The sequence below is a fragment of the Varanus komodoensis genome, unplaced genomic scaffold, assembly GCF_004798865.1.
Source record: "Varanus komodoensis strain SLA01 unplaced genomic scaffold, ASM479886v1 scaffold32, whole genome shotgun sequence".
Lineage (NCBI taxonomy): Eukaryota > Metazoa > Chordata > Lepidosauria > Squamata > Varanidae > Varanus > Varanus komodoensis.
The window spans coordinates 9406214-9414278 of NW_025335798.1; the positions used below are offsets into that span (position 1 = coordinate 9406214).

The 8065-nt window shown below is 41.9% G+C and overlaps 1 protein-coding gene across 9 annotated transcripts in view; it reads right to left on the reverse strand.

The window, feature by feature from the left end:
- CLASP1 (cytoplasmic linker associated protein 1) overlaps positions 1–8065 on the reverse strand; it is a 222703-nt gene that overhangs the window by 169871 nt on the left and 44767 nt on the right. The window lies entirely within an intron of this gene.

Below are 8065 nucleotides of genomic sequence, written 5' to 3' on the forward strand. Positions count from 1 at the left end.
ATAATTGTTTATCAAGTTGAATATGTTACAAACCTGAACCCTCCATTCTCCTGTAGTGCTGGGAAAATGTAATATAACCACTTGCTACAAACCAGGATTAAAGAGTATGCTCAAATAATAGATTCTCAGTTCAGCTATCATGGCAAACTGCAGGTTAAAAAAGATCTCTGAAGCCAGGTGCACAAGAAGAGATGGAAGAAGGAGTATTCTAGTTCTTCCTCACTCTAAGAAACTAAATTGATTGGACTGGTAAAGATAAAACTAAGGTGGTCCAACAGAATTTTTAGTCAGATAAAAGTCAGTACAAAAAATAATCACAGAATCGTAATAGCATAATCAAGAATCTTAAGTGGCCATAAAAGTCACAACTGATCAAGCATAAATCATGGTAGAATTTCTGGATTTTTTAAAAACGTTTTTGCTTAGTACCACTAAAAACCATGTGTAGCTGGCACCTGACAAGCTTGTTTGAGAAGCAAATTTCTCTATTATCACATGCCTTACTTCAGGTGGTGAGGGGTGCAGATGGGCATACAAGGTACCAGAAATCATCAACAGATGATAACTAAAAAGGGCAGGAACACAAGGCCAGTGTTGCAGACAGCTGCACAATGCAGACTGCCACAGCTCAACAACAATCCACAGGCACCAGAATTCAGTATCTGTTCTTGCAGCAAGGTTTTGCAGAATTGCTCTCGTACAGCAACCAGGTCTCAGCATGGCTGCACTAAGCTACGCAGACCAGCGGCCTGTCCCTGCAAGGTTATGTTTATGCTCTTGCCCCGTAACAGTTTTTTTGAATTCTACAAATAGGAATTTCATTTCATAGAATAATTGTTATGTTGATGTTTGCACTGGGTACAACAACTATCTCAGACAAAATGGTATTGTGAGGCAGTAACCCTACACTTATAAACGAAGCATATTTTGTCTGGCAGTTCCACAGAACAAACCCAAACTCCCCAACTTTATTTTGAGGGGAAGGTTTCCCAGATAATTGCATCAGCTGTGGGACAAAACACAAAATATAATACATGCCAAACTCCCTGGCAGCAATATAGAAGGGAAGTAAATATTCTTAAGACCTTCCACAGTTGTTGAAATCTAATGAAAGCTATATTATTCACTGGAGGAAATCAAAATGTGCATTTCTTTCCTGTTGCTCTAAACTTTCCAGAAGATATAGCGCTTTTATACAAATAGGATAATAAGTTGTATACATGTACTTATTTGTCGTGTGGTTTTACTACCCCAAACAAAACACAGCAAACCAAAGTCACACTTTGCTCTCAGTATTTCCACACAAAGTCTGCCTCTTTCCTCCATGTCCTTCCCCCAGAAATACATGGTCTACAAGCCAGAATTTCATAACATGCTGGCAAGCTGCTAGGAAGAGCTGAAAGATACTGTTGTCCGGCCTACTCATTATTAAAAGCATGTTTTTCTGAAGGCTCCTCTATTATGCATACTTGAAAGCTACCAATGTTAATATCCCTACCCGCAATTCTCCCTCACACCCACTCTTTGCCATAAGCAGCGACTAAAATGCAGCCATCTTTGTGTGCGCTGTTTTCGCCACAGGGTACACAACACAGCAGAAAGACCTGCGTTCTTGCTTAGCTCAATAAACTCCTATATAAGGGGATTCAGGCATATTAACTCTGACACAGTCCAGCTGCCACAGCTCCATCTGGCTGCCTTTTACCCACCCTGTACCACTCCTCATACTGGCAATGCCAGCATAACCACAGAAAGGTCAAGTTACAGGATCGCTGGGGCGCAGCAAACCAATGGACAAAGCAAAATATATGTAGGCGTATCACAAGGGAACACAGAATTCATTTGGACCCATAAATAAATAGATAAATAAATAAAAACCATGCACAGAAACAGAGGAGGCCCACATTAGAAATGTTTGTACCTGAAGCAAAAATGCCCATGTGACAGATCCCCTGTGTTCATTACGGCACCCATCCTAGAATCCGATGTCCAAAGCAATCGTTTCACATAACTTCCTAACAAAGCTGGCCCTGGACATGACTAAGGGGAAATATAGTGATTTGGAAGAAAGGAGGCCTTCAGCTGGAATTAGTATTATTCATTTAAAGTATTTTTAGTCAGCTAATTAAGGCCTATGCTCTGATAAAGCAACATATATGAAGAACTAGGGAACACACAAAGATTGAAGAGCTAGGGTTAGGAAGCATGCAGACCAATCTGAAAAGCTGCTCTACAATGTATATGCAAAGGGCAGCTAATTACAATCTCAGTTAAAGGCAGCATTGGAGAGGGAGGTTTGCAAAGCTGCCCTAAAAGGCTGCATAGCTGAAACAGGTCCAAAGGAAGGGAGTTCCACAGGAAAGATACCTTTTTCCATGCCTTATACACACCCTGCCCTGCGCCATGGCTCTTACTTCCTGTTCCTTTGTTTCTCTCTCCTTCAACTCCTTCCTTGCCCAAATAGCTCAGATGTTATACAAAGAACCAGAATATATGAATTGAGTGAATCTATGCAAATATACATACATTTATATAAAATTATTCTAAAGTTAAAAGTAGGTTTCTCCTGTCACAAAGGGGATTTAATTTATTTACACCTTCTCAAGCTAGCAGAAGAAAATTTAGGTCAGGCACTCCTGCAGAAGGCAAAGCAAATGCAAAGCACACCAACATATTTGTGTGAAATGCAGGCACACAAAACAAAAAGGCTGCACTGACATTTTCAGAGAGGTGCTACTTTAATTTCTTCCTGTTAGCCTTCCTGTATCCTTGACCACCCCTCTCCCCCCAGGGGAAGTGGTAGGGAGAGAAGCACTAGGGCTGGAGCCCAAATCTCTGGCTGGCCCTCTGCCCCACCACCCTGCTGCCCATGGGCACTTGCTAAAACAACAGTGACGCAGCCTGCCAATTTCTGTTGCATCTCATCCCCCAGGAGGAACTGACTTTTTGCCCCCATGTGCTTCATCTCCTGCTGCCCTACCCTTGAATCTTTCTACCTGAGGTTCCCCCAGCCCCCCGGGACTCAGAGTCCTTCCTCTCCTCTGTCTCTACATCGCCTTACACAGATAGGGGTCTCCGTAGGTTACAGGGCCCTTTAAAGACCCACACAGAATTTAGTGCATTTGTGAATTAGTATATAGAAAAAACATGTGCCATTTTGTCCTGTGGCCTGAGTCCCAGATCTTTCAGCAATTTCTCCCAACCCATGCTGCTATTTTCACTTCTAAGGAAAGTTACAAGAATCAACTAATTTAGGTACATTCACATGCATACAGAAATCAATCCTACTACTCCCACTATCACATTCATTCATTCATTCATTCATTCATTCATTCATTCATTCATTCATTCTCTCTCTCTCTCTCTCCCTCTCCCTCTCTCTCTCTCCCTCTCTCTCTCTCTCTCACACACACACACACACACAGAGAGAGAGAGAGAGAGAGAGAGAGAGAGAGAGAGAGAGAGCGCGCGCGCGTGCACGTGCACGCAGTTTTTCCTGCCAGGACCCTGAGGTAGCTTACGTCAGTGGTTTTCAGCTACTAGTCAGGGGAGCAGCACTGTCTGCAGAAGATTTCATGCTGGTCCGTGGGGTGGGGGCACAACCCACTCTCTCCGGACTGGCGCAGGGGCTGGATGTGCACCACCACCTCCTCCTCGGTTGGCATTGTGTTCATGGTGGGTACACCAGTGCCAACAGGGAGACAGGGGAGGGGAGAGACAGCTTGGTGGGAGCCAGCTGGGAGCCACACCGTGCCAATTTCAGGGTTTTTTTTCTTTTGTTGGCATTTTTTGTTGCTTGGTTTCTGGTTGTTTAGGAGAATTTTCATTTTTTTGGAATTGTGCTCGGAAACTAATGCATAGAATACTGTATCATGTGTATGATGCTTTTTGTTTCTGCCTCAGCAGTCCCCAAGGTGGTTTTCCTGTTTTCGCCAGTCCCCAGCTGTGGAAAGGTTGAAAACCACTGGCTTACATAATCTTCCTCTCCATTTTATCCTCACAGCAACCCTGTGGGGTAGGGTAAGCTGAGAATCAATGACTGGATCATGGCCAAGTGGGAAACGGGATCTCAGATCTCCCAATTCCCAGTTGAACACTGAACCACATGGGAACAGTTTTGTAAACAGCCCCCATGAGCAATCCGAGAGCCTTGCTTGTCACTATGTTCCAATACCATAGGCCATTATGATCACTGCTTTTTTTTTTGGTGTTTGTTTTGTCTTGAATAAAGTTATGCTCAAAACAAATCATATTAGAAATACACATTATCACAGATGGCAAAAATATTATTAAAGCTACAATACACACTTACCTGGGAGTTGTGGCTTTTACTACTGAATAAATATACATATGTTTGTACCTTAAGGGCGCACTCCTATTCATGCTTGAACAGAAATTTGTCACACAACATCAGCATGGCTAGCAGGGGAATTCTGGGAGTTGTAGGACTTAGGATGTGGTATTTCAGCATACTAAAATAACTGCCTCACATACTGCTTGGTACTAACAATACTCTGTGTGTGTGTGTGTGTGTGTGTGTGTGTGTGTGTGTGTGTGTGTGTGTTTAAAGCTTTTATATACCATCCCATTACTCTCGTGTTGGGATGGTTTACTATAGCTGCTAATAAAACTATTGCCACCTGAATTGAGTTACAAGCCCTGAAGACTGTGGAGCTTAAAGTAAGGGACACCTCGAGTAGGGGACCTTTGCCATGTTCTGCTAGATTACAATGCCACACCTCTAAAGAGAAGAAGGCAGAACTCCCAGAAGCCTCTGCCAGCATGGCCAGTGGTCAGTAATGCCAGGAATGGAAGTTTAAAACATCTCAATATCTACTTTCTGCCCACCCCTGTTCTAAAGATAAAACCCCTAGCATTACAACATCCCAACTTAGACAACACCATAATTCTATACCATCTGCGCACTGCTTCCCCCTGAGGTCTTATGAGCAAACACCCCATATAGTTTATCAGAGCAGCTTGTTAAAGCTGCCCATTTCATATTAATGCTTCTGCTGATGTCTTATGGAGCAGTTTATATGCATATTTTGGCATTTTGCTAAAATCAAATCTTACTGGAACCAGGTTGTGTTTTATACTGATTAGGTAACAGGTTTTAAGCTTCCAAAGCATCTTCTTAGCAACTCTTCCATTATTTAAAATTCTGTATGAAAAAGATGGATGTGGAATTAGTAATTAATCTTTTTGACCACAACAAAAATCTCAATAGCTCAATTTGGCAAAACTCTTAGACTCTACCTCTTTCTGAGTGGGGTTTTTTTTTTCCCAGAGGAGGGATATGGCAATAATGATGAAGTTATTATATTAGAGCTAAAAAAAATGTTTGAAGATGGTGTGTCTTTATCACATTTTAGAATTATAAATTTAGAGATAACATTCACAGGTATTCTTTCTTTTCCCTGATCCATTTTTTTCACATTGAAAGCACAGCTGTATTCTGTTAGTCTTTGTGTTAATTTTTTTATATGACTAAATAAAGACTAAAAAATGAGCACTGTTCTGCTTATTTCTTCCACCAAATTTCAATAGAACAAAAACCATGGCTTAGAAAGCCAGTGTGTTCTTAAACAGAGCTATTCTCATCCAGTAGCTTAACTTATTTTAATGGACACCCCACTTTAAACCAAGCTCAAGCCATCTGTTCCACCCCTCAGTTACAAAAGGCAAAATCAACCTCCGGCAACCCACAGCAATGCATTACGCAGATGTCAATTTACTTGTGTCCACATACCCAACCCCCCACAGACTTTGGTAGTTTCTCACGTTACAGATGAAGAACAGATCCAGCATCAGAGTCCAGACTGGATGAGATGGGGGCAGTTTCTCCACTCCACTTGATCCTTCCCATCCCGTGTGGCTTCGGCATTCCTACCTACATTACTAGAGTGTGCAGTGATGAGGTCAGAGGGGAGTAGCAACCACAGTCTTCTACAGAGCCATCCTTGGCATCAAAGATATAGATGCCTTCTGTGTGCACCGCACAACATTGCTGCAACAGAGTGTAAGCTGCTGCATGGGTAGGTGCGACCACAAAGCAGTTCTGATCCAGCTCTAGCACAGCTGAGAGAGAGTGAAGAAACTATGTTACCGAGTGGACAGTGACTGGAGGGGACAATTCTAGTTATAGTAGGAACTACGGTGTGAGGGGACTGGGCAAGCTGGAGACATGGCAGTGCCCGGGGGAAACCAGAAAACTTTACAGAAGAACAAAGCCAACCAAACTTAAATAAAAACAAAACAGGCATGCCAAAACCAAGAACCTTTTCCAGTGCAATTTATTATTTATATCTTTGTTTTCTACACAGCATATCTAAGGTGGCTTAAACAGAGATATAACTGGCCCCCAAATATTATTTTTAATGATGCAGAGTCATACATCAGGGATCATAAGTTTGGTTTTAGGAATCCATCTGGTGCGACTACACTTTCTAAAGTGCTTCATATTCTCCTGCATTTGCCCTCACTACCACTCTGCCTGGGAAGGTTACTGCTGATCTGTTACTTTTCATTTCCTACTAGGAAATGAAATGATTTCATGAGCAGTATTATTACTACTTCACATAAGGCTAATGCAGTCTTCCCACTGGTAGAGTTTTAAAATGCTAAATTAAAAGTGTTTTCTCATGGTATTTTTCTATGGACCACTTCATAAGGCAGTTTGGGGCAACTGAAAAGCCATTTTTAAAAAAAAAGTGTTTATGTTATTTATGCAAGTAGCTAAATGTTTTTCACCAACATGCAACCTGCCTGACACTGTTACTGCTTCTTCCCTTCCCTGCAATTGGGACAGCTTTCCCCAACCATGGTGGCTGGAGCAAGGGGCAATCCAACCATCAGCAGGGCACCAGATGAGAAATCCTGCTTTAGGATATATATGGCTGGAGAAGCTAACTGTGGCCAACTCTCCTCAGTCTTTGAGGTTTGCCATTACAAAACACCTTCTCAACTAATGAAAGAGGAGTAATTGTTTCTACTTTTTTCATAGCACAAATAAAGTTTTCCACACTGCTGCTGCTGCCACAATCAGAAGTCCTTAGCCAGGACTCCTAATCAGAAGGCAAATGGCTTCCTTCCTATTGACTATTTATGGCTTTGCTGAAACTACTAACATGAGAAGTATCTGCTAACAACTGTAGCACTTGCTACTAAGAATTCAATAATCAAGAAGTTATAAATAGGGCCCATGTGGCAATGACTGATACTTAAGGATCTACATCCTGTTAGCACTCTAATGAGGTCACAATTAACAACAGCCAGCCCAAAAGTGCCATTTTTTCATCTGCTGCATTAGGGTTATTATGTAACTGGTTCCACATCTAAAACTTTCCTTACTCTGTTGCCCACTGAAAACTGTAAAAGAACAATGCAGGTTTCAACGGACAAGTAGTAGGAAATTTGCTGTACACAGCATGCAGTCCAGAACCTCAAACAATCTGAGATTGTACAGCAGATAGACAGACATCAACTCACACTTCTTGCTCATGAAATCACTTTAGTTGGCATTTCATGCAATGAGACTAACCTCCAAAAAGATACAATTGTGATTGTCACACATTTTAAAGGAAGATAGATTTACTGTTAGACCACATGCTTGGCATGCAGAGCAGCCCTACCTTCAAGCCCCAACATGTCTGAGGTTTTTTTAAATTATTGCTTCTTTTAAATCTCAGCATGGATGGAAATGGGTTGCTGGGGCCCTGGAGAGCTTTTCCAATCAGGAGAGACAGTAGTGAGCTCATGGACCACTTGGTCTGGCGAAGTACATTGCATCGTAATGACTGAATGCTAGAACTCTAATGGCAGAATATCACAGGCATAACAAATATTGGGCTTTAGGTTAGCATTTCCAGTTGCCACAGCATCCCCAGCACCTATCTCAGAATAGCTGATCAGGGGAAAAGAACATATAGATATGATAGGCTACAATTAATGATTTAGAGGCCATAAAAGGTCACTCAAACCTGTTTCTATATGGGCACTTTATCCATGTAGCAAATCATTTGCCTGTATTGGATCCCTCAAAGGATTGGCCCTATACTTGGTG